The sequence below is a fragment of the Euprymna scolopes genome, chromosome 3 (assembly GCF_053919585.1).
Source record: "Euprymna scolopes isolate OS-2025 chromosome 3, ASM5391958v1, whole genome shotgun sequence".
NCBI lineage: Eukaryota > Metazoa > Mollusca > Cephalopoda > Sepiida > Sepiolidae > Euprymna > Euprymna scolopes.
In genome coordinates, this window is record NC_136484.1 from 127,065,474 (window position 1) to 127,093,251 (window position 27,778).

At 33.4% G+C, this 27,778-nt stretch overlaps 1 protein-coding gene across 4 annotated transcripts in view; it reads right to left on the reverse strand.

The window, feature by feature from the left end:
- LOC145258892 (uncharacterized) overlaps positions 1 to 27,778 on the reverse strand; it is a 381,700-nt gene that overhangs the window by 15,592 nt on the left and 338,330 nt on the right. For 2 of the 4 annotated variants that reach the window (XR_013864110.1, XR_013864111.1), the window contains one exon: positions 4,531 to 4,678. The exons of the other annotated variants lie outside the window; for them this stretch is intronic. The gene's annotated coding sequence lies outside the window, so the exon portion shown is untranslated. The remainder of the gene's footprint in view (positions 1 to 4,530; positions 4,679 to 27,778) is intronic. 4 annotated transcript variants of the gene reach the window in all.

A 27,778-nucleotide genomic window follows, 5' to 3' on the forward strand; every position in this document is an offset into this window, starting at 1 on the left:
ACGGACTCTATTTTGTGTATGCAACATCGCCTAAAGACGTCCCTAGTTACTTGTGTTGGCTGACCGAAACATGCTCATAAATGTGTAAGAACATATAAATAAAACAAAGAAAAAGCATAATCTTATTAATCCATTTTTAAAAAATCTACAAATTAACCGTTTACATTTTAAACCTAACAGATATATGTACTTAAAGTTTTTTTTTTGCAATTCTAACTTTTTTTTTTAAATATTAGAGCATAACTGGATAAGGGTCGATTTCAACATAAAATGACTCAATGATGGTTAACGTCCCATAAATTTTTTACATTTATGATCTTTTTTTTTTTTAGACGAAACAAGGTAAATTAACCTTTATGTATTGTCCAAATATTAGTTTTAAATTTTAGTCAGGCACACAGACATGCAGACAAATATTCTTTATTTATATATAGATTATATTTTTCTATTTTAATTTACCTTTAATGAATATTTATATCCTATTTATATAAATAATAGATATAACAACCAAGGATTAGACAATTTTTTTAATATAAAAATTGGACAATTTATTCTTATGTTTTAAAATGACTTTTTTATTAAAGCTTAAAATGGATTACATCTTGAATAATTCAAATCTAAATTGAATTAAGGATTAGTCTTCAGATTTATAATTCAAATGGGGGGGGGGGAGTAGCACGAAAACAGCACTTAGCATTGATACATTTGTTTCGTTCTTGTCATTTAAGTTAAAATAATTTGGGTTTGTATTACTGTACACATAGATTCGAAAAAGTTGTCAAAAAACAAATATATAACAAATAAATGTTATCAAAGGCAAGATAACTTACTTTTCTACCTAACTGTATATATTTTTTGTGTTTTTATTCAATGTAACATATTTATTCAGCTCGAAAAACATACAGTGTTTACCGATGTATTCGAAAATTCAAGATGGTGTCTCACACCCTCTTTAACACCGTAAGTTTGGAAAAAAGGTGTTATAAATAAAAAACTATACAAAATACTATTAAAAACCCGCCGAATATATGTCAACCTATGTCACAGTAACATATATTGAGCGAGTTTTTAACAGCATTTTATCCGGTTTTTTATTTATAACATCTTTTCTCACACTTACCGTGTTAAAGAGAGAATCAGACGCCATCTTGAATGTTCTAATACATCGGTAAACACTGTATGGTTTTCGAGCTGAATAAACATGTTACATTGAATAAAAACACGAAAAATATATCCAGTTTGGTAGAAAAGTAACTTACCTTGCCTTTGATAACATTTATTTGTTATATATTTGTTTTTTGACAACTTTTTCGAATCTATGTGTACAGTAATACAAACCCAATAATTTTATATATAAGAAATTGGTACTAAGAAATTTTGTGAAAATTGAGCATTTATATTGTTTAGATTATTCCACTATTCTTGTCATATTGGTTATTATTTTCATAACGTTTAACCCAACTTTCTTCAGATCATTTTTTTTATTCACCCCCAAATAAAGCAATTGGCTATTGAAGCGTAAACAGAACTTGTGAATGTTTCTGTTGAACGCAGGTATCTTTACGGAATTCCAAACTATACAGAAAGATTTCCAAGTTCGAAAATGTGCATCTGAAACAGGTAGGAGATTACATCGGCCGAAACGCTGTGAAAATAACAATTAATACGATAATGATAGCCAAAAAAAGGTCTAATACATTATCATGTTTAGAAAATAAGGCCACAGTATTTAGCTTGCTCCAGGAAAAATTTTATTTTATAAAAACAAAAATATTGGATGAATCTACACAAATTTTGGTGTACAGCTTTTTTTTTTTTTAAAAACCTAAATTTTTATTTTGCAATTCTAACTTTTTAAAAATATTAGAGCATGGCTGGATAAGGGCCGATTTCAACATAAAATGACTCAATGATGATGGTTAACGTCCCATAAAACCCAACATATAAATTTTTACATCTATAAATTTTTTTTTGACAAAACAAGGTAAATTAATGTTTATGTATTGTCCAAATATTACAGTCTTAAATTTTAGTCGGACTCACAGACATATAGACAAATATTCTTGATTTATATATAGATGATTATATCCTTTTGTGGCATTTTATAGATGGGAGAGTGTGATAAATATTTAATAAGTTTTATTTTGTCCAATAAGTTACAATTTATACAAATACAAAAAATTAGTTTGCGGATTTGGTAAAAATATATTAAGCACAATGGTCCGCTTACCGTTTCCCATTTTCTTTGTTTGTTTTTAAATTAGAACATATATTTCAACTGGTTCGTCTTTGTTATTGTAGCAAAATTCGAAAACTGAAATATTGAATTTCAAGTGAAACTAATGGTATCTACTGGATTGTAATGTTGCAGTAATGAAAATATCCAAAAATTATGAAAAACGATGAGACAGAAAATTAATTATTAAAGAAAATAGTTTTCAAAGAAATTAGCAATTTTAGCATACATCATAGATTCTTCTTCATTTCCCTTGCGTTTCCATCACATGTCACACGTGACAAAACAAACATAGCCGGAATCATGTTTTCGTTGAATTATGGAAATACGTGCTTTATGTAATATTCCAGACATATTTAAGTAATTGTGACGTGACAATTAGGTAACATTGCTTATTGTTGAAATTGATAAAAAAAATGTAAGTAGTGATCATTGTTTTTTATTGAAAACTCAATTTTTCGGTTGTCGGATTTCGTTACAATAACAAAGAAGAACCTTTAAACTTACATGTTGTTAGGCACAGAAACAATCGCATTAATTTATGCTGAGGAATATTGTGTTTGACAATGTCTGATGACTAGTTGATTTAACTTGAATTGTTATGTTAAGAACTAAGGAATACTATACAAGTTAACATTTTACAAATTCTTAAATTAATAATAATAAAAAAAAATCAACATAAAAACAAAACAAACACAAAACAATAAAAAAAAAATTGATCCAGCAGTTGTGGATTGATCCATTTCATGACAAAATAAAACATGGATTACAATTATAATTTAACTGTATAAAAATAATACATTCAAGTCAGTGGTGGGATCCAAATGGTTTGAACAGCTTCTTGAATTCATGCTATTTAAAGAAAGAGAGATGCAAATAAACGTTGGTAATGTTCAACCAGCCAATTAAACTTTACGGGATTTTTTTTTACCGTTAATTTATACATTCTTTTAAATTAGTGATACCCCCCCCCCAAAAAAAAAACAAATAAAAAATATCTGAGCTAAAAGTAATTTTAAAATTATTCTTTTAGAAACAAGTTTTCATATATGTTTACTTCAAACCACGAACTTTGGCCAAAATAGACGCTAACAAGAATTTGAAAGTATCAGAATAGCATTTTTTACTTGTGTTGTTTCAAAATCATTGTGCATTAATTATACAGGATGGCCCACTTAAATGTAGCCCAATTCTCAGCCATGATATTTTGTCACTTAATGAATAGGCACTTCTTCATGATAATACCAAAAGTCGAAATATGGAATTTCAACTAAAACCATTGGTATCTATTTAATTGTCATGTTGCAATAAGAAACCTATCCAAAAATCACGAAAAACGATAAGCTAGAGAATTAATTATTAATGAAAATAGTTTTTGAAGACAATTAACGAAAGTGGAGTTTTGCTAAAAAAAGAAACTAGAGATCAAACAAAAAAAAATCGTAACAAAAGGGAGGTAAATCTGTTCTGAAAACTTTGAAAATCTTAGCAAAACTTAACTTCTGCTAATTATCACCGTAAACTATTCGATTAATAATTAATTTTTTACCAAATTGTTTTTTTTGTACTTTTCATATATATCTATTACTGTGGCATGACAATTAAGTAGAAACCATTTGTTTTACTTAAAATTCAATATTTCAACTTTCGAATTCCATTGTTATAACGAAAAAGCATCAATGAATATTTTGTTTTCAGATCCAGTTGCTTTGGTTGTTGTTTGTGTCGTTCATGAAAATACAAGCTTTCAAGAATGGAAAAGAAATTATCCATGAAAAACTCATTCCCTCTGTCTTATCATTTACATACTTTCAGTCGACTTTATCTGGGCTACTTTTAAGCGGGACATTCTATATATATATATATATATATATATATAAACAAGTTTCTAAAAATGAAATAAATAAATAGACAAACGTTTGAATCCCATCACTGATTCAAGTGTGCTTCATTAACAATAGTTTACACAAATGCAACACACATGTGCATTGATAACGCAGACTTGTAACTTCTATGCACACCTCTCTAAAAGACTCTCTTTATTGTAAGCATTCAACCTAAGAACTCCAAAAAATATGATGCAACAATGCACCAAAATGCTACAATTGTGCATATATCATTAACCAGAAATATTTATCTTTATTATCATTTTTGTTTAAACTTTTTTTTTCTCCAGATTTATTTTTTTAAGGCTTTATAATATGAAATTTACTTTTTCTTTCTTTCTTTCTTTTTTTAATATCATTATCATTATTATTATTTTTTTTTTTTGTTAATGAAATAAGGTGACGCACCTTAAAAATTCACTCGGAATGAAATGGGAATGTTAGTGTTTGGTGCGGGATCTCATGCGTTTCCTTGCTGACTTGTAGTCCATAAGTATTTATGATTGTAGATAATCTTTGTCCATCTTTGTTTCACCGGTTTTGAAGAACCATTACTCTTTAAAATACAAATAGGTCATTATTTGGAACAGCTCATTTACACAGACAATTTAACACAGGGGCTCAGATATAAAAGAAGTCATCACTGTGAATTTAATCTAGTAAGTCCTTTTGCGTCCAAAAGTTCAATACTTACTTTGAGAGTGCATCAGAGAGAAGGACATGTCTGAAACTTAGCAAGTACGATTTTTTTTTTTAATAAAACCTAGCATTTTGTAAGAAAGTGTCATACTTAACATTTTTTTTATTTAAGCTAAAAAAAATAAATCTAAAAAAAAAAAAATTGAAGCCTTCATTATCACTACTGTATAAGCATCTAAATTTAAGAACTAATAAGCAAAAATTCTCTCTATTCTTTTGCAAGTCTACAGAAAAATAAATGAATTCATTTAGAAAGTATGAAACTAGAAGCAACAACATGCAAAAGTCTTAAAGTTTACAGGGCAGCCCATTAAAAAGTATGCAAGTAATTAAAAATATACCATTAAATTAAAATGTGTATCATTAAAATTAAAAAGTGTGTAATATTTAATTTAGAAAGGTCTTATACCATCAGAGTGAAAAATTATACTAAAAAATTAAAAAATGCATACTATTAAATTCAAAATGTATATTATTAAATTAAAAAAAACCCAAAAAACTATGGATGTTTTAAAAAGTACACCATTAAAAAAATATCCATCATTAAAAAAAAAAAAATCAAGCATCCAAATCTATTAAATTTTTTTGCATAATAAAAATACATTTCTATTATTTACATTTTTCTTTCGACTATTGTCCTCAATAATTTTCTTATTTATATTTCTGCCATATTTCGGCTGACTTAGTCTCCATCCTTCTTCATGCGTATTTTTCATTTACTTAATGTATTTATCTGTATTCAAATATGATGTATGCTGATTATTTGTGTATATTAATGTTTCTTACTGTTATATCGTCGAATGTAGAACAATACACGGATATAATAATATAGAACAGATTTATTCCGATAGGTACAGTAATAGATATCCATGTTGAGTAGTAAACCGCTAATTGTTCATTATGAGTTCACTGTTCCAACACACAGTTTCGACTGACTATTACCAGTTTTACTTCTCCTTATATACATATCTGTAAACTGTAGTCACGTGTTCGAGCCAAATCACAATACTTACATCTTTAATGATAAGCTGATGCTGTTGATATTTATTTTAAAATTAAAGACCGGTGCTACCAGATCAGGCCGTCCGAAGACATTGGCTTCCTAAGACGAAATGCATTTAACATTGATGCTTTTTGGTTTTTCTACTTCCTTTTTTAAAACTTTATGTTCTGCAAAACCAAAAACCAAAAAACAAACAACAACCCACTTTTTCCCCTCCTTTTCATTCTCCTCATTTCCCCTTTCTTTCTATCTGCCTTGACTGGTTTCCTAATTCAAAATGTACCAAACATTAATCCTGTAATCCTTTTTCCCTTTCCCATTGCAAAACTCATTCATGTTCTGCAGGGCAGGGAACAAAAACGATAAAATCCACTATAAAACAACCAAACCAAACACTACAAACTAGCGATTGAAGATACAAAGAGCTTGAAGAATAAAAACCTTCTACATTAAATAACCCGAAAAGGGTTGATATGCCATAAAACAAAACAACCAAACCAAACCTAAAATTAAAGAAAACTCATGCATAGATCTGTGATCTAATATTGCAACAGTATCCAGAAAATTGCACGCACAATCACGATGACACACCGGTTCTTGCCACATCAACAAAGTTAAGCAATGATGAGCCTGGCCAGTACCATCTGGGAAGGCTAAGCACTGTATGCACCGTGCCGAATCATAGAAATTGCCATGTTGGTATCTAGTGGCACGTTTAACTTATCGTAGGCAGGGAGATACACCGCCGAATCAAGATGGAAAGCAACGGGAAACTATCGTCTTTACTTGTTTTCCCGAGATTACCATAGCTACATCTGGGCAGAAGCTGCTAGAAAGGACTTATCCTGCCTTGACAGAGTTCAAAATAGACTTCTTAGTTTCGTAGGAGATGTCCTTTTCTCTTCCCTGCAACCTCTTTCTCACAAGAGATGTTGCGTTATTTTCATGGCAAGTCCTCGACTGAGCTTCAATCTATGGTCCCCTCTCGCCAAACTTTCACAAGAAACACTCGTCTAGCTGAAAACACTATCAATAATTCCCCCCCCCCCACTCTTTATCTGTGCCTAAACCTAAACATAGATTTCATGAACAAAGCTTCTTTCTTAGAATTGCACGCCTGTGGAACCGTCTTCTGTTTTCCTGCTCTCCAGTTGACTACAATATGGTTGTCTTCAAGTCCAACGTAAACAAGTTCTTGATGAGCCGTTCCACCTAAGTTAAGAAATTTACTGAATTTCCATTACTAACGATTACTATATTGTCCAATTGACTACTGTACACTCTTTAACCCTTATCCTCGAGTGGCCTCTGGGCCTTGATATGTGGTGATGCCTATGTACAATAAAAATAAAAAAATTTGGAGAGCTGTGGTCACCGACTATGTTAAAAAAAACACAGCAGGGCCACCGCATGCATGTATGCAGAAAATAGTTCAACCTCGAGAAGGATACTTTTTCCGATCCAACTTGAGGGAAATTGTATTTATTGTATCCTGTGCATTTGATGCAAGTAATACAAAAAGAACAAACAAGTTTGAAAAAAAAAAAAAAATCAAAACATAAAACCGTAATAGAAATTATATTATTTTTATTGGAATTCATTATTGAGATGAGTATTATTATTTATAATTTTTATTTATTTTTTGCGGACTATTATCCTCATCTTTCTTAGTTGTTGTTTCGCGACGTTTCAGCCAACTATTTCTCTGGCCTTCGGGGCCCGTGGCGCAGTGGATAGAGACGCTGAATCTCTATGGTTCCAGGTGAGAATTGTCTGAAGATAGCAGTTTCAATCCTACCCACAGCTGGCCAGAGGCTTACTTGGCCAAAACGTGATGAGATGACAACAACTATGGAAGGCAGTAATTGCTGAGGATGCAGTTAAGAGATTCAGAGTTGCTATCCTGTCACGGTTACCACCTGATGAAGGCCAGGGGAATAGTTAGCAGAAACGTCGTGAAACAACATCTAAGAAAGATGAGGATAATAGTCTGCAATAAAATAAATAAATAATAGAAATTATTTGAAGGTGGGATATCATTTAAGTGTAGAAGGAGGAGGTGGTCACCAGTCGGCGAGAATCAAAACATAAATAATTGATAAAGAGGCACACGGGAGAATAGTACGTTTCAAAGAGTTTACCTATAGGTTGTGCCAACAATTCTCACTAACTTTATTTGACTGTTTAACTTGGCCCTGCGGTGCCTTCCAAAATCAACAGTTAAATGACCATTTTCCCTGTTTACTGAGGTTAAGGCTACAAAGTTCCATGTAGTCCTAGAGGGAGGGTTCACCCTCCTACGCCTTGATTCCCAGCTTTCGGGGGAGGGGGAGTTGTTTATTGTTTAGTGTTTGAGGCGCCCCTGCCGGGGAATGCTGACGATTTTTGCTATTTTTGCTTCAGAAGCACTAGCTTGGCCTTTCCCACTTTTCTGCCCTTGTGTCGCATCTTATTGTTGTGGGACGGAAGTAAATATTGACTCTGGAAAATGGAAAATACTGTCTGAATGGAAATCATGATGTTCTTTTCCAACTATTTTAACACGGTTAGAATAATTGCTTTAAATTATTACGGCTTTAAGTATCACTTATCATGTATAGGGGACGGGGGAAGGTGCTGTTCATCAGTCTATGTGGACTAAAGCATCAACAACTGCTAGAGAGCTACATCAGAGAATAAGACGTTTTTTTTTTTAAAGCGTTTACCCATATGCTTAGTTGTTCCAACATTATCAGTAAATCTATTATATATCTATTTATATAGGTCTATCTATCTATATACAGTATACTGCTACAGCTCTGTGGATCTTACCTGTTTGCTTGTTATCTTGCTTGTCCCCATGCACAATTGTCCCGAGAGAAAAAATAATGATGTCATCATGGGGGTAACTAGGTACAGTGAATGATTTCACAAAATGATGACGTCAGCATTTTGTGAGATCCTTTATCATCTAGAACCTTGGGTGTCTAGTATACGACTAAAACTCTGTGGATTTTGTTTGTTTTCGTATATTTTTTGTCTTCATGCACACTTGATGACGTCATAAAATGAGACGCTACAAAAGGATGACGTTATGCATCAAATAAGAGGGAGAGAAAGAGAGAGAGAAAGAGACAGAGTGAAGGGGGAAACAGATCTCTTACTTAGACCATCTATGAGCTGAAGTTTCACAAGTCATCTACTAGATGAATGTTTAAACTCCTCAGAGGAGTCTACTATAATATTAAAACTGATAATCTTGCTTGCATGAAGTGAGATGAGAAATGGTGAGAGGAGGTGAATAGAGTGAAAAGGGCTAGTAATAGCAACAATGTAAACGAGATAACATAAGATGTTGACATAAATAGATAAATGACATAAAACAAACAATCATTTGTGTGGTCAGTCACCATGGCAACAAGGGTTTTGGATTGATGATGCAAATGTTATTTTATTCAACAACAGCACCATTTGAAACAGGGTGCTTATTTTTGCTCTAATTGACATCTCCAAAGCATATTCGTGAAATTTGTCAAATTATTTTGTGAAATCATCATCATCATCATCATCATCATCATCATCATCATTCGTTTTGCCTATTGGCATATGTTGGATGGCTTTAAGAAATTGACTTCCAAAGCAACCTATCTCTGGCCAGGTTTTTATTCTTCTTTTCCTCAGATCCATTTTCATCACTTCTCATGTTTTCCTTAGCTATCCTATGTGGATTGAACCTACTTCCTCAACTGTTCTACATCTACCAACCCAAGAAATCTCATCCATTCTTTTAGCATGGAAACACCAGCGATGTCTTCTGTTTTGTGTGTTTCTCCCTATACTGCCCAGATTTAATCTTCCTCTGAGTCATCAGAACTAAGTTTGTCTTTAAGAATCACACTACACATCCATCATAATATTGTTGTATCATTTATTTCCATGCAACGCATGTCCACAACCCCCACTGGTCAGGTTTCATTTTCATACATCATCCCAATGTTTTCCATTAAGTGGCTATAATAACGCTCTGCTGATTAGTAGCAGACAGTAATTATATTATGTAATTTATAAATATATAACTACCTTCATAATTAGGAGCCCAAATATACATAGTAAGGCACACGATACCAACGTGGATCCAACAAATCATGGATCGTCTAGTGTATAATAACCATCTCCTCCATTCAGCAATATTCAAATCCATTAGTTGAAGATTGTACAAGCTTTAAATAAATAGATGCACATTGAAAAAAAAAATGCACATATTTGAAACTAACACACGCATTTCTACTGGAAACAATAATTACAAATGAGAAATAAACTGAAACAGAAAAGATCTTAACGCTCAATTCACCCCTGACTTATTATTACATAGCAAAGACTGTCTTTGTATGGAAGAGTTTAAGTGATACTTTAAAAGTAAGAAGTGACCTCAAAGCAAAAGTTGATGAAAGTATGTGATTTCTATATATATATAGGGTACACAAGTTCGACGCCATTACGTTGTAATTTAAGATATGCTTTCCGAGTTATGTCCCCTGAGTGTGAAATCTTCACCATCTACTTTAAATCATCTATGAAGAATGCAATTTTCTCCAATTTTCCATAAAAATTACTTTTAACCATAAATAACTTTCTACTCGATAAATTTTTGTAAGTTTTGGATATATTACTATTTTCGCATGACAATTAAGTAATATTGTTTTTGCTTAAAATGACATATTTAAAAAAAAAAAAAATCGATCTGTTGACTTTGTCTCAACAAGAACCAAAACATCGATTACACAAATAAGCGATCACAATCATTTTTAATTACTAAAAGAAAAAATATCTCCGTAGATAAATGACTAAACTAGCCTTTACTACATGGCCAGACTTAACTTGCTCTCACTGCACAGCCAGATTAAACGACCTCATTACATGCTCAAACTTAATTCATAACACGGCCAGACTAAACTAGCCCTTATTACACGGCCAGACTAAACTAGCCCTTATTACACGGCCAGACTAAACTAGCCCTTATTACACGGCCAGACTAAACTATCCCTCATTACATGGCCAGACTAAACTAGCCCTTATTACACGGCCAGACTAAACTATCCCTCATTACATGGCCAGACTAAACTAGCCCTTATTACACGGCCAGACTAAACTAGCCCTCATTACATGGCCAGACTAAACTAGCCCTTATTACACGGCCAGACTAAACTAGCCCTTATTACACGGCCAGACTAAACTAGCCCTCATTACACAGCCAGACTAAACTAGCCCTCATTACATGGCAAGACTTAACTCACTATATGGCCAGACTAAACTAGCCCTCACTACATGGCCAGACTTAACTAGCCCTTACTACATGGCCAGACACTACGAGCCTTCAATACACACACAGCTAGCACAATATTTGGCCAGACACAGATAACCCTCAATACACAGCCAGAATTAATACATAATGACGCCATTTCTCAAAAAGTCTGACTCTTGAATTGACTTTAAGTTTACTTTCTCACTGAAAATAGCTTGTAATCTAAATAAAAATTGACAACTCTCTCATTTGCATTATTAGCACGACATCTTGACTTCGACATGTTACCTTCGCTGCCAAACACTTGACACATTCTCCTCCACAATTCGTCCTTTGTATCTCAACCACTCCTCTCATATACAAATTAATCTATATATCTATAAAAGTGAACGTGTCTATCTGTCTGTCTGTCTGTGTACATTTCTGTACACAATAACTAAAATAGATTTTTAGTCTACAGACTCGAAATTTTATATACAGGGTACTAAGATTTGAGAAAATCTATGTGATCGGTTTTCGGACAGAAATTTGGCTGTTAAGGGGTCAAAGTTCAACGATTTGACCTTTGAGAACTTTACCAAACTTCTCCAACAATTTTGGGTCTAAACACTTGAGATTTTAGATATAGGTTCCTTGAACATGGATCTAACTTAACAACTCGATTTGAGCCCAAAACAATAAATGTTAAGGGGTCAAAGTTAAAAAAACTTACGTTTTTTTTTTTGCTCAGCATACACCTCCAAACACCCAGGCAACGCCGGGCACCCATGTTAGTGTTTTTATATTTTTAAACCACAAATTGACAAACAGTGATTATCAAAAAACACTCACTGATTATATTTTAGGTCATATGTGTGTTTTAGGGTGCTAGTCAGCTAGCGGTGGCATTTACCCTAGGCAGGTTGAACTAACTTGGAAGAAGTTTCATAAGAATATCAAGTTCACAAGTAATAACTTGTCGCATGTATATCTTGATTAAAAGTCAAGTTTTAGCAATTCTTGCAGGGGGTTGTTGACATCTGCCTATATACAGCGCATGTATCTGGTACTGACCAGGTTTAGCATTGCTTAACTTCAGTGATCCAATGAGAACTAGTGTGTTAGCATGATTATACCATATATTTTTTTAAGGTGGGTGGGTGAGGAGGATTAATAACTTGTTTTCAGCATTTCAAGAAATTTTTAATGTCTAAGAAACTCAAACTGTCTTTTATAATTAGGAATTTTAATTTTATTACAAATAATCAAATGAATTTTTGGTCCCCCAACAAAAGGAGGGTGAACCTGTAAATTCACCCTTGTTCGTTCGTCTGTTTGCACTTTTCTCAATAACTACACCTTGGAATTTTTTGAAGTTTTGCACAAACATTAAACATGATATGAGTACCTATTTACTATGCCTCCCCACGGGACAGAGTTAGACACCAGGGTCGTTTTTTAACGTGGAGAAAAGGTACAAAAATAAAAAATTGTCTCAGTCGTGAAGGACTGATCCTCCACCGAAAGAGAACAAGAAATGGAAGTGCAGCATCTGAAGAACAGATACTACACTTTGATCTTGTCCAGAAGGCCAAGAAAAACATGATATGAGTAAATAAATAACTGAACGGATTTTCCGAGAAAACTCCGGTTGCCCCCCACTAGGGTTGGCTTTCAGGTTAAAATGGCTAAAATTGACACTTTTGTGCTTATTAAAAAAATTTGATGCCTTGGATTTTTATCAAACTTTCTGAAAAGTTGTAACTAACTGATTTCTATATAATTTTGTTTGTCTATACTTTGCGATAACTCTTGATTGTGCTCCAGGGGCTCTTTCAGGGCTAATAAAAACACTCCATTTTTGGGACTATTTTACGATATTTGTCCAAAACTTTCTGTGTATGTCTATTTAGCATTTTTGCATGGTGCAGAACTCAAATTTAAATATGATGGGGACTTTTGGGGCTTTTGTGGCTAAATGGGGGGGGGGCAATGATGGACTTAGTCGTTTCTTTTTTTTGCATGGTGCAGAACTCAAATTTACATATGTTAAGGCCTAAAACTACACCGTTTGTTCATTTTCACCCGGATTTGATGTCCCCTGGGGACTTTTGGGGCTAAATGGAGGTGGGGGGGAGGGGAGGGCAAATGATGGACTTAGACATTTCTTTTTTTGCATGGTGCAGAACTCAAATTTACATATGTTAAGGCCTAAAACTGCACCGTTTGTTCGTTTTCACCAGGATTTGACGTCACCTGGGGACTTTTGGGGCTAAATAAGGGAGGGGGGATGCTAAACTTAGTCATTTTTTTATGTTTCGTTCACTGTGCACTCACGGGGAACCATGTATGCTTCACTTGTTTTTTTATATAATTAGAATTTTTTTTCAATTATAATTAACCAAATCAAACCTTGGGGAGTACTCTACTTTTTCTTTTTAGACGATTGCACATGGTTTTACAACGTTGCAACTAGGACTTATGGTTAGTGGTAAAAGAAATTTGGTTAGCTCTCTTAACGAAATATTTACAAAATAGAGAAATCAAAAACTGTTAGAGAGACTGTTTTTTTGATAAACACCACTTGTCAATTTATGATTTTAAAACCAGAAACCATTATCAAGCAGACGCTTATAAAAGCATGAATCATTGTAAAAATAGCAACAACCAAGATGAGAATAACTGTCTGAAATGTGTAAACAAAATAAATAAATACTTAAAAGAAAATATCAGGTGTAATTTTGTTGAATGCTGTTTAAATGGTTAATTTATATTTGTAGGTAGTGAACACAGATTTGATAAACCTCCAACAGGATGTTGTGGAAAATTCAACATGAGGTTGTGGTTTGGATTTGTGTTGAACTGTTCTAGCATATTTTGCTTAATTGTCTCAAACAATTTTTTTCATTGTTTTAAGTTGAATAAATAATAATGGATATTAAAAAAAGAAATTCTGAAAAAATATATATGTATTAAAAAAATGTTTGCTAAGAAAAAAGTAATAAAAAAATAATTAATAAGCATTTAAAATATTTCTGAAAATATATTTAAAAATAGTTATCTTCACTTGATAAAAAAATTCAATGTATTTTTCTCTATTTTTAAAAAAAATATGTATATACATTTTAAAAAATGTTTGCTAAGAAAATAATTAACAAAATAGAATTATTAATAAACATTTGAAATATTTCTGAAAATATATTTAAAAAATAGTTATCTCCCCTTGATAAAAAATGAAATGTACTCTTTCTTTATTTTTGTAAAAAAATTCTACATTTGAATCCATCATAAAATAATTACTTTTACTGATGTGTACTTAAATGAGCCACCCTGTATCATCTTCACAGGTGATGGGGAAGTACAGATAGGTATTTATATTGATTTCAAATGGGATGATAAGAAAAAAGTGCTTTTGGAGAATAGTAAGGTTTTTTTTTGTATGTTGTGTGAGGAAAAAAAGAAACAAAACAAAACAAAAATCAGTTGAGCAAAATGAAATTAGGTATTTAAATGAGAAATAATTATAGAATAAAACAATGATCAGAAAAAAAGACAAAAAGAAAAAAATTTAACAATTAAAGTGAAGAAATAAAAAGAGAATACATCCAAGTTGGAATCTATCTTGGAATCATAAAAGAGAAGAACAGTGAAAAACTGATAACTGGAAGACAAATAAAACTTAGTTCTAATTTTAATAAGTAAGCTTGTAAATTAAAACCTCTTCTTGGAGAAGAGTATCTCCCTTGAATAAGAACTCTTTTGATAACTATAAATACTAAGCCATTGTGCATATGAAATGATTCTATGCTCAAAATAGTTTTGTAAGTTATATTATGCTTTCATTCATATCACACTGACCGTTTATTACAAATTTTCAAGCAGATGTGTATTATTTGGATTATTTGGACTACTGTTTTCTTTTATACCATCAAAATTTGGCCTCTATTAAAAAAGTAAAAAAGAATGTATCACTTATATGTCAGCTAAAGCAGGGGGTAAAGGCTTCCTAAACCCATAGATACTTGCCATAAAATGACCCAAAGGGTTGATTCCATAAAACACAAACAAACAAACTGCTGTTCTCATCTTGAATATTATTCTCACAACACTTCATCCGTTGTAATCTCTGACCTTCTTCAGGTATGTCTTGCCAAACTTGGTAATCTTTATGTTGAACTCGGGAATCTGTTTGGACTTTCAAATTGAATCCTTAATTTAATCGATAGGGGTAGATTGATTTTGTTCTCTCAGTAGAAGCCATATGAATTAAATAAAGAGTTCAGTTTTAAATTCTACTTAGATTCCCAAGTTTGACATGAACATTTCCAAGTTCAACAAGACGCACCCAAAGAAGATCAGAGGTTAAATTGGTTGAAACATAGTGAGAATGACACCCAAGATAAGAACAGTAGTCTGAATAATCCAAGTAATCCAAATTATCAATCCTTATCACCAAAATTGCAAATCACATTTGCATGTAAAATTATAAAGAAGTATTTGTATGAAACAATGTAAAAGTATCCCCAAAAGAAATGAAGTTATAAAGTAAAACGTTGTCGAAATAAACAAACAAAAAAAAAAATCGATCATTTTTTTTTTACTTGTTTCTAAAGTGTGTTATGGTTAACTTTGAAATAGCATTTTCCTTGGTCTGTCATGTTTACCTTGAAAAATTATTTTCATTGGTCTGTCATTCTTAACTTTGAAATAGCATTTTCCTTGGTCTGTCATGCATAACCTTAAAAAAGTATTTTCATTTGTTTGTCATATTAACCATTGAAATAGCAGTTTCTTTAGTTTGTCATAATTAATTTAAAAACAGCATTTTCGTTGGTCTGTCATGCTGACCTTGAAAAATCATGGTCTATCATTCTTAACTTTGAAATAGCATTTTCGTTGGTCTGTCATATTTAACATTGAAACAGAATTTTCCTTAGTTTGTCATGATTAATTTTGAAATAGCATTTTTGTTGGTCTGTCCTGTTTAATTTGGAAAGAGTGTTTTCATCGGTCTGTCATGCTTAACTTGAAAGATAATTTTCATTGGTTTGTCATTCTTAACTTTGAAAATAGAATTTTCATTGATCTGTCATATTTAACTTAGAAATAACATTTTAAAATAGCCATGAGTGTAGTTTGTTAACCTCCTGACGAGGAGGTTAGATTCAAGGTCAGTTAAGCTTGTGAAAAGCCAGCACATTAGAGGAAATATACACTCTGGCGTACAAAAGATGCCTGAACAGCCCCATCGGCATTAGAAGCACTTTAAGCAATTAGCAACAAACAATTTCCTCTCAAAGAGAGAAAATGAAATCTGTGAGAATGGACCTTCTAAAACCATATCTCAGCCTGACAGAAGAAACCGAAACATATTTCAGCCCCTGACAAAAGTAAAGCTACTGTCGGACTGATTGTTGAGAACGTATTCTCGTCTCATATGAAAAACATCTGACTTTCATAAGTGAATGTACAAATTGAATCTTGTTTCTAAAGTAAAATTATTTATGCATCCAATTTTATTCAATCTCTACTGAAGACTACCCCAGTCTAAGACTACCAAATCAGCAGTGACAATGTTGATATAGACGTCGAATAAAAAATATAGATTTAAATAAGTGACCCTAAGACAGACGTTAGAAAAACAAATAAACAAACAACAAATAAACAGTGAGTGTTGTAGAAGCCAGCAGGAGAATAAACAAAGAGAAAAACAGTGCGAAAAGGAAAGAGTAAAAAAGAATAGGATAGGACATTGAAAGTGTACATATAAGCCACAGTGCTTGTTTTGCAGGTACTGCCACGGAATGTGCTCCGGCAAACTTTTGCTGCACCTATATCACTGAACATAATATCTCCCCACCCCCTCCCGACAAATCTATCAGCAACAAAATTCCACCTCTTCATTGCAGAGTTTTCCAGGTGCCGGAAAACTTTCTACTTTAATAACTTCTTCCCTAGGATCACTTGCATTTTAAATTGTATCTCTGCTTCCTGTTTTTCTGACTGTCTCAATGCGCAAAAATTTAAATGTAATGTGAACAAACATCTAGTTGCACAACTTCTTACTGAAGATGCCCCAAATAAATCTGACCTCTAATTCCAGTAGTCTCTTAGGTTTCGGTGACAATATGCCTTGTTTGAAATGAATGAAAATAAAAAACAAAACAAAAATAATAAATAATAAAGACAGTTAAGTTTAATATCAGTAAACTAGGATCGTGTTTAGGAGAGCAGGAGAAACGTACAGGTTTATAGGTCATTAGAGTTTTCTGTAACTAAAAAACATTTGCTTTTCAAAAGTAAATTTTTGTAGGGACTACATAGGCAGAAGAGTCGAGAGCGGCCCAAATGTCATAAGTCAGAAAATAGATTTTGTCTATTTAAACCTTATATATTAAATGCATCAGAATGTCATTAGACTTGAAAAAATTTATTTATTTCCGAAAATTTTACAATCCTCAAAAATAAATTATGCACAATTTATTTATTTCCGAAAATTTTACAATCCTCAAAAATAAATTATGCACAATTTATTGTGCATTATTTATTTTTGAGGATTGTAAAATTTTCGGAAATAAATAAATTTTTTCAAGTCTAATGACATTCTGATGCAGGAGAAGGTCTATGGTCATCCTTGTGACTTTACTTGAAATTTGTCTACCATTTTCGTAGCTATGATAGAATCCTCAATATAACACCACATTTATTCCAGGGGTCATCCTACTTAAAATTCCCACATCGATTTCTTTTTTGACTTTAATATTCTTTATTGTGATTAGTTTATATTAGTTCCATTTTTTTTTTTCATTATCTTATTGGCACAAATATAATTTTTTTAATCTGTTTTTTTTTTTTTTTTTTTTTTTTTTGAATGAGCCTACGTTTTACTGAGTGTGATGAAAATAGTTGATTAAATGTAAAGAAATTTTATTGTTATTTTTTTTACTATCTAGATCACTACTCATCAAGGTCAAAAACCATTCAAAGATAAGGGTTAATGAGATAAGAATGGTTGCCAGCCGAAAGATGAGAAACACTATGAGAGTACTGGCATAAGCCAATGATATGAACTGAGTTTGATTACTTATGGGTTAGTTTATGACAATTATTTGTTGACATCGGATTTGTAGATGACCAAGTTGTAATCATCAGGGAAGCAGTCCCACGGTACTGTGTTTCACAGTTGGGAAATAATTGCAAAGCCTTTTCCATGGAAATTTCATCTGATGCTAGATACATAGAGGAGAAAGGAAACTCCTTTTTCATTGTGGTAGAAGATGAGTTTTTGCTGTGAATGCCTTACAAGAAAGCCAACATAGTCTAGCATATGGGTTGAGCATTGTAGTAAAAGAAATTGTCAGGCAGTATCTGTGATAATACATGATTATTTGTAAAAGAATAGATCACGTTGGGCAGCTTTATGAGTAATACAGCAGTTGATTAGACCCAGGTCGACTCTGGTTTAGGAATTCAGGAGTAGATAGCACTGCATCTGGATCCCATTATGTGTTGTAACTCTTCATATCATCTTTGAAGTACTTTATCATACATTTCCCTCTATGAGCAAAAGAATAATATGACTTCCATTTTAGATCTGGTGCACAAGTTAGTCCTATGAGCTTATAAAAATAAGATCTGAGCATTAGGGGTGAAAGGAGGGAAGCTTGGTTTTAGAAATGTTAAAAATAACAAGCCACTTTTTTCTTACTGCACCACATGCTCCAGGTCCAAACACAAGGAATTAACAAAAACTTGGTCACCAGTGCTCTTCGAGGTGCAGCCATAGACAGTTGTGCTTTCTGCATAGATGTTAACAAATGTTCTCAAGATATGATCTGGAAGATAAGAGGGTTATGAAGCAACCCTTTGTGCCAGACTTTATTGAAGGCCTTTGATATGCCATTGATTATTACTCTAGAAACGAAGTCCTGTCAAGAGATCCTATATGACATTACAGTTAGCACATCAGTAGCGGACTTTGTAGGATGAAATCCGCATTGCTTGTCACTAAGTAGGTTGTTTTTACTAAGGGGATAAACAATTACTTGATTTACTACAGATTCAAACTGTAAAATGTTAAATAGTCAAGTGAGTTAAGGAACAAAGAGTTGATTCTAAGAGCGAGTAATTTTTTTTACTTGAAGTTCACCACTTATAAAGGCCAGGAGGCCACTCAAGGATAAGGGTTAATAAGTGTTAGGTAGTTGGTAAGACAACTCCATGATAGTCAGTAATAACTTAGTTATTTAAGAAGAACTTATTCACATTGGATTTGAAAACGACCATGTTTTAATCAGCTGAGAAGCAGCCTCATGGTATCTTGTTCCACAGATAGACAGTTCTAGGAAAGAAACTCTGTTCATGGAATTTTCTTTTAGTTTTAGGTACAGATAGAAAGTGAGGGAAACTGTTGATGATTGAGTTAGCTCGGCAGGTATACAAACGTTTTACAGGGAGGGGGACCATGGATTGGAGCTCAATCGAGCACCTACCTTAAAAGTAATAATAGAGCAAAGACAGATTTGCAATGTCTCTTCTATGAGAAAATAGGGAGGCAAAAAGATTCTTGCTCCAAGTCAAGGCAGGAAAGAGTACTCTTAAGAGCTCTACCCCAGATATGGCAACAGTACTCCATCCTGGAACATATTTGACTTTTGTACAGGTAGAGGATTGTGTCAGGAGTGAGATATCTCTGGAGCAGTGGAATGATGCAATCATTTTCCCAGTGATTTTGGCAACAGATTTGATGTAGTCCATCCATTTCAGATCAGGAGTGAAGGGCGGTCTCAGAAGTTTGTCAAGGCAAGGTGCTTCCTCAAGATAAGAGCTGTTCATTTCAATAATTGAGTAGTACCTCAGACGAGACATCCTAAGCTATTTTGGATATGCAACACATCTGGATACATCCCGATTAATCAAACTAGGTTTATGAAAATAAGAAATGAAGACACATGAGCAGACAACACCATGACACAAAAAGCAAAAGGACAGATCCAGTTTGCCTAGCCTGTGACAGTGAATTCTTTTTCACATAGCCTTAAACTGGAGAGGTCTGGCTACAAAATAATACAAGTTATATGAGAGAACTTTATGCTGAAAGCGTGCAAAAACAGTTAACAAAGAAAGACGTTTTATAAAGCTGTGTTGTGTTTGCATTATGTTCGATAAAAACCGCTGCTATCAGTTTAGTAATAGACTGAAAGTATCACTGGAGAAAGTATGTAACTTAATAGGTTTTTAAAATAATTTACAAGTTGGAAAATCATTTAAAAGCTGCTAATTATGGTTTGGTGTTTTCAAAGCCAAGTCTGTTTGCATCTGAACTATCATGGCTGACCTCTCATCTCTCAAAATGCAATCAATGCTCAAGGGTAGATAACTCTGCTTCAATTCATTTGTAGTAAGGGAAATAACTCTACCTTGTATATTTTAAAAATTGTATCATTTAAAAATGATGTATTTTAGACTGAAGGCCTAGCAGTTTGTTTCTTTGTTAGCGTTAATCTGGATATATAACAGCTATATTGGACTACATGGTACAAATAGTAGGAATAAATCATTGATCTGAACCTCTGACCAATTTTTTTCCTTGCTATTCTATCCAAAGTTGGAGATGTAGGTGAATGTAACATGTCTAACATGGCTTGAACTGAAATTTTTGATTACATAACAAATGATTATAAAACTTCTACCATTAAAACATTGTAATTGGAAATATTTCTTTTCATAGTTTTAAATTTTTTGTATTATTTAACTTCATAGTAAAATAATTTTTTAAAAATCCTATTATCTTTGTTTTTAGTCTTTTAAAATTCTGTATAAATGTATTAAGTTTGTTAAATTAAAAAAACCTGTTCTCTCCAGAGAGATTCATCACATAAATCCAATGTAAACAAGTTCCTGTCAAGCCGTTCCCATCAATAATCAAATTTTACCCAATTTGCACCATTAGTGATTACTACACTACCACCTTACCTTCGGGCCTTGATAGGCTGTGACTCCCAAGTAAAACATAAAAAGAAAAAGACAAGAAAACTCTTAGAAACTAAATTATATAGTAGAAATCTAATAAAAGAAATCAGTATCCGGGCAGTCTGATTAGTAAGATATTCTGGTCTGTTCATAAGCTGGACAAAAGAACATAAGACTAGGCAACTATGACCATGCACAATGCAAAACATCCAAAGGATGGTATTGACCAATTCTATGGGAAACAGAGAAAAAGGGAAGAGAACTAGTACATATAAAAAGCCGTGTGGATCACACACACACACACACACACTCACACTCACACACATGCACACACACACACACACACACACACACACACACACACACACACACACACACACACACACACACACACACACACACACACACACAGATTTGGAAAAATACATAACCCGGAACACTAAAAGACTAATCACTGCAGCAAGAGACACCATCAACACGAACAAGACAGAGAGCAGTGACAAAAAAAAAGTAAAGAAAAAATAAAGTCAGAAAAGAAACAGCTGCATAAACAATCCATAAGAATAACAAGAGAAGAAACTCATCATGAAAACACCTAGACATGGCTAAGAAAAGGACACCTGCACTGAGAAACGGAATCACTACTGACAGCTGCACAAAGTAATGTGATTAGAATTAACTACATTAAAGCTAAAATAGATAAAATACAGGAAGACATTAAATGTAGACTGTGAACAAAGAGACCAAACGGAAAATCACATGATCAGTTAATACAGTAAATTATCCCCATAAAAGAATACAAGAACAGACACAAGTGTGTGGGGAAAGTAGTACACTGAGCACTATGGAAGGGCCTGCATTTTGAACATGCAGACAAATTGCGCAGATACAAACCAGAGAAAGTACTGGGGGAAAAAATCACAAAATCCTCTAGGATATGCAGGTATAAACAGATAAACTCATCCAAGCAAGGAGACCAGATATCCTAATAGTTAATAAGAAGGAAAAATCTGCCAAATACTAGATTTCACCGTCTCAGCAGAGGGGGTGGAAAAACGAAGAAAATACATGGAACTTGCCAGAGAACTAAAAGAAATATTGAGTATGAAGAAAGTTAACAATCATCATAAGAGCACTAGGAGCAGCCGCCCCCCCCACACTTAAAAAAAAGCTGGAAAAAAGGCTAAAAGAAATTGAAACCAAAGGCAAGGCTGAGATTATACAAAGGACGGTATTGATAAAAACAGTCAAAATCTTTGAATATGGAAACCAAAACAAACTATGAACACTAGCCAGTCGCATTGAAGTAGCAACAGAAGTAGAAAAAGAAAAACGTCCATAAATCTGAGAGAATCAAAACTGCAAAAAATCCTATAAAATCCCCACTCCCTCCAAATAAAAAAGTGATGGCACTAGCCTCGGCTGATCCTATACAAAATAGTCATGAAGGGTCAAGGAGGATGGAAAGCCCGAAGAGTGAGAACACTAACCAGATTTCCATTAGAAGAGTGTGAAGATTACTGAGACCTTAGGTAGGCTTATCGCCACCAAATTTCAGAGAAGACCAATGTCTGCTATCAGCAAGGAATCAATGGTAAGCATTTGTTGTGATAACACAAAGTCATTTGCAATAGTTATCGAAAGAGATGGAGAGTACTGGAAATCTGGTGAAACTTATTGTTACTCAGACTCCAGAGAATACTGCTGGCTATTATCAGTAAACAATAACTGATGAAGACCTGTGTGAGAATTCTTAGTGAGTATGTAATAATAATAATAATAATAATAATAATAATAACTGGCAAGTGGCAATAATGCAAATTCATCTGAAAAGGTCATCAAAAGTGGTGAAGAATACCGAAAATCTGAGGAGACTTGTCACTCAGATTCCAGAGAACACCACAAGTTGTTCTCAAAGAGAAATTTTTGATGATGATCTGTGTGATTACTCCTTGTTAGTAAATAATTATAATGATAATAATGATTATTATTGGCTCCCAAGGACTTTTCACACAGGTTATCAAAGATCTCATTGATTACAGCCTGTGGTGTTCCCTGGACGCTGAGTGACAACAAGTCTCCCCAGATTTCCAGTACTCTCCACTTCTTTTGATGCCATTTGTAAATAAATTTGCATTATCACAACAGCTGCTTGCCATTGATTTCTTGTTGGCAGTGGCCATTGGTCTTTACTGGAAATTGAGTGGCAATAAGCCTCCCCAAGGTCCCAGTTCTCTTCACACTTATATAGTGGAGGTCTGGTCAGTGCTCACTCCTCGGTCTTTCCTTCCTCCTTAACTACTTGGCTATTTGGTTTTACTCCTTTTTTTGGGTGGGGGAGGAGGGGGAAGAGTGATGTGGTAATGGGGATTGCAGTAGTAGCAGTAGTAGTAGTAGTAGTAGTAGTAGTAGGATTTCCTAAGCATGGACCTAGCAGACGAGAATTCGCTCCTATTTGTTATCATTGATATAAAATTTTCTCAGTGATATAAATATTGAATTTTGTGAGTCATTCTATTTTACTGTTTATTTTTATCCAATGAAACAATAAAACTAATAAAAGTTTAAAACAAAAATCAATTTCATATCATAAAGAAAGAGAACATAAAATCACTTGAAATAGTCAAAGGAGTTAGTCTCACGTTTACGACAAGTAGTCAGAATCGTTCTTGTAAGAAAATTTTCTTTTTTATGGTAATCGATTGAGACAAAGCATGAAGCCACTTGTTGTGAGGAGCTAACCAAAAACGAAAGCTAATTATAGCAAAGACATGAGATATCTATTGACCTTAGTCTTGAAAAGAAGGTTGAGCAAGAAGAGGTTCGATAATCTTGCAGTCCTTGGAAAACAGATACTAGAATAGGAAGTTGTATTGCAATGAGATATTAAAACAGCAAATTGATGGAGACCTCGAGACCAACGAGTTAAACAAGCTGGAACAAAGGAAGCAGGGAACAGATCAGATAATTCTGAGGAACACATGCCATAATAGTATTTTTGGAAAAGACTGAGACTAGCAACATCACGTCTGTGGGAGAGAGGTTGAGTGAAGAAAAAAGTGTGGGGCCAATCAAATTACAAAGAATGCTAGGACTACGTGTCAGATTTTTTAATCTCCAAAGAATCAACAGTCTTAATATTGGAAAACTTTGAAATAAGGAATTGGAGTTGAAGTTGGATATTTTGGAATTCCAAGAGTTGGAGTCACACCTTATACCTTCCGACTCTGCAACCCTCATTAGTTGTATAGTATGAAATTAATAGTTAGTATAGTTAGTATATAGTTAGTATTGTTAGAAATCAATAGTTATATAGTTAGTATAGTTAGAAATCAATAGTTATTATATAGTTAGTATAGTTAGTATATAGTTAGTATAGTTAGAAATCAATAGTTAGTATAGTTAGTATAGTTAGTATAGTTAGAAATCAATAGTTAGTATATAGTTAGTATAGTTAGAAATCAATAGTTAGTATAGTTAGTATATAGTTAGTATAGTTAGAAATCAATAGTTAGTATATAGTTAGTATAGTTAGAAATCAATAGTTAGTATAGTTAGTATATAGTATAGTTAGAAATCAATAGTTAGTATATAGTTAGTATAGTTAGAAATCAATAGTTGTATAGTTAGTATATAGCTAGTATAGTTAGGAATCAAAATTCAAAAACCCGTGGATCCTGTTATTTATTTATCTACAGACTCGACTAACTTTCAATTATCTCTCAGTTATAGTTTTATGTCCGCATTACACTCATGCCAAAGTCACATGTTCTCTAAAAAAGTTCCATGTCCTACAATTTTTTTTCAAAGATAATTTCCCAGGTTATTTTTTAGGATTAGATTCACATCTGTACTTCCAATGCACTTAAATACAAGATGCCCCCCCTATCTCCAAAATGACACCCAAGGAATCGTTAATAAAATTCACAGCTCTTTCTGCAATCCAACTATGTCTATTGCATGTAAACTTCAATCTACGCCTGACTTGTCCACCAAGCTTTAGTTATGAATGTCCAACAGTCTTTGTTTTATCATCATCCATATATATGGGTGATCATTTCATCAGTAGTAGTATGATTCTAATTCGGCTTCATACTCACTGGACCTTAACGCTCAAATTGTTTATCTGTGGCATCATCTCAAAGATAATGCCTGTCAAAACAATCCTCAATTTGTTCCTGAACTAAAGAGGGCCATGACAGCTAAAATAAGGACAATACCAAAGAAAAGAGTAGGAGTTATTGACAAATTTGCATGTTGTATCCAGATGAGTTTTTCACTGAACGGTGATAAAAACGAAGACTTTTGGATATTACTTATTCTCGACAAAGTTTCAGAACTGAAAGGAAATATTGAATCAAAAGAAGCATGACTGCGTGTTAATGTTTCCTGTTCTTTTTAGTTTATTCTTTGCATATTATCACAAAGACTGTTGAATGTTCATGATTGATACTTGAATGAGTCATGCATAGACTAAAGTTTGTTTTCTACCTCAATTACCATCAAATTGTAACAACAGAAGGGTAGTACACCTGGACCACACACACACACACACACACACACACACACACACACACACACACACACACACACACACACACACCATTTAACAAATTCCTCTCTTGGCACTACTCTCATTTGGCTGTGATGACCCTCTTTAATTCAATAATAGTGAGGAGATTGGTCTGATAGACATCTTTGAGATACTCCACAAATAAAATTCGGGGTGAGGGGTTATGGTCTGATGAGTGTGAAGTCTATACAGGATCAGACGTCTTACTGATGAGACACTCACTAAAGTATCCTCATGGGAATACAACAAAGACAGATCTTCATGATTAAAACTTGATAGCCCTATTGGAAAGATAATGTCTATCAAAACAATGATCTGACCATTCCTAAATTGAAGTGGACCATCCCATTCCAAATCAGCAGTGGTAAGTGAGGAGTGTGTCAGTTATTGATAATTTTGTATGTCGTAACCAAGTCTGCTTATTATTGAACACAGATAAAACAAAGACTGTTGTAAATTCAGGACTGAGACTTGGTGGATATGGGCACATGCCTTTTAAATCTAACACGTGCTACTCAAACCGTACACACGCACATACATACATACATACATACATACATACATACACCTTTAAATAACGCACCGATGACCTGCCCGTGTAGTTCTCGTTTGCCCAACAAGTGGCGTTCTCTACTTCCGTTTTACTTTCTCTCTCTCGATCTTTCTCTTTCGATTTGAACCTCGAATGTGATCGGACGCAAACCTTAGACGCGCCTTGACAAGGCGTTTTCCCTCTTCAAGATATGATCGAATACTTGTGTATAACTTAACAAACCCTTACACACGCAATGGACTTCCAACGTATACTGCAATGAACTCTTGTATACACTTACGCACACATACACGCAACGAACATTTATCTACATGCATACTAGTTCATATACACACAAACACTCTGTAATGTTCGTAACCTTTCTGTGTTAATAAATATTCCTTGTACATATGTAAATATGTAATCCTGCTTTGGCGTGCTTCATTTAAATGTTTTCTTAATTCTACTTGTAACGCGTGCTATTTATTGTGATTGTTTTTATTACACTGTCTGAAATACAAATGACGATCACGCGTTACCTTCAAGTAATCGAACGTGCAACCTTCACAATAATTAGTTCCATAACACAGCATATAACCGACAAAAAAAACAAAAAAACAAAAAAACAAAAAAACGCACAGGGACAAGTCAGACATAGGCTAAAGTTTATTTGTACGAACTATGGCCGGATTGCAGAAAGGATTGTGCATTTTATTAACGATTCAATGAGTCGCCTTTTTTGAGGATGGAAGGGGAGATAACTCTGTATATAACGCTAGAATTCAAAGGTTAATTATAATAAAGAGTTGTACAAGTGTAATTTTAAGAAGAAAATAAATGTGATATTGTTTCAATATTTGGACTCAAAAGCACAGAGAAGATTGAAATATGACTCAGTGATTTTTAAATAACAACACAACAATGGGTGTCTGCTACAGGACAATGATTAAATAAGCTAGTCTAACTGACTATTTGCTGCGGAGGTTGGAAGGATATTGCATGCTATTTTCTAGTAATTTTTTTAAAACTACACTAATCACTAGGATTGTTGTATATTAGACAAAAATATATAACAATAGAAAAAAGGTGTAGTACGAAGGTCAGGGAGTGACCAGATAATGCAGGGGGGGGGAGGTTGCTGGGCAAGGAGGAGTAGTTGGGAATCATAAAATACATCTGGTTAGGAAGTTAAAGAATAAACATTCTCTTTGACTAGTTTAAGAAAAAAAAGGGGGAATTGTGTGCTACAGGATTGACAAGTGAGAGCTCTAGAGAGAAAAAAACAAAAACATTAAGGAGTCAACAGGAGTTCGACAATTGTTCTTTTTTTTTTTTTTAAGTGTAAACATCCAAATTATTTATTTTTTGAAAATTTTGGGGATGGAGAGTTATCATTAATTACATCGTTTCACTTTGAACTATTGACCTCATCTTTCAGCCAATGTGCATGCTGGTCTCCTTCGCACGTATTCATTTCATTGTCATCTATTTCCTCATATTTGAATGTGATTACTGTCGATTATTTGGATATGTCGTTTTTTTTCTTATGCACTTAAGTCCATAAAACTGATTTTGACACTTATTTTTAAATTAATGGGCGTCTCTATATACGCAATG